Source organism: Myotis davidii, unplaced genomic scaffold (assembly GCF_000327345.1).
Source record: "Myotis davidii unplaced genomic scaffold, ASM32734v1 scaffold324, whole genome shotgun sequence".
In the NCBI taxonomy this organism is placed as follows: domain Eukaryota; kingdom Metazoa; phylum Chordata; class Mammalia; order Chiroptera; family Vespertilionidae; genus Myotis; species Myotis davidii.
This window is the reverse complement of record NW_006295053.1, coordinates 153,668-154,639: the sequence shown is the minus strand read 5'-3', so window position 1 is coordinate 154,639 and position 972 is coordinate 153,668.

The following is a 972-nucleotide window of genomic DNA, read 5'->3' as shown; positions in this document are numbered from 1 at the left end:
GAGGGAGGAAGGGAGCGGGAAAGAGAGACAGAAACATCAATGATGAGAGAGAATCATTGATTGGCTGCCTCCTGCACGCCCCCTACTGGGGATGGAGCTCACACAACCCAGGCTCATGCCCTTGAGGGGAATCGAACCTGGGACCCTTCAGGCCAATGCTCTATCCACTGAGCCACACCGGCGAGGGCTCTCGCTTGTGTTTTGAGCAACAGAATTGGGAACAGAGTGAACGGGTTGCCAGGGGTCATTCTGGGACGTGCTGGCCCAAGAGCAGGCATTTGACAGACGCCTCCGACATTGGGGGGGCCCCAAAGCAGCCTGGCCTGGGTGGGTTCAGTCTGTGGACCTCAGGGCCGGAGCGTGATTGGCTCTGCCTGGCTGGGTCGGGGAGAAGGAAGTGGTGAAATTAGTAATTCAAGGTCGCTTTCCTGGCCCGGCTCCATCTGGCAATGTCCACTGTGCAGGGGAAGTGGGGGACACAGAGCAGAAAGAGGGTGCAGGCATTTGGAGTGAGTTGTGACTGGAAAAGTGGGGGTGGAGGGGGGTGAGGTGGGGTGAGGGTTAAGGGGTCAAATTTTTTTTTTTCTACATAAAACCCCAGTCCTGTTGGTGTCTCATTTCAAGAAAATGGGTGAAAAGAGAGAGGGGGGCGGGGGTAGGGGCGGGCAGTAAAAAGAGGGTGGGGAACCTTGGTTGTTTTTTTTAAATATATTTTTATTGATTTCAGAGAGGAAGGGAGATGGAGAGAGAAATAGAAACATCAATGATGAGAGAGAATCATGGATCGGCTGCCTCCTGCACGCCCCCTACTGGGGATCGAGCCCACAACCCGGGCATGTGCCCTGACCGGAACCGAACCCAGGACCCTTCAGTCCGCAGGCCGACGCTCTACCCACTGAGCCACACCGGCCAGGGCGAACCTTGGGTGTTTTTGACAGAACCAACCAGGATGGTCTTTTCTATGAAAACGTG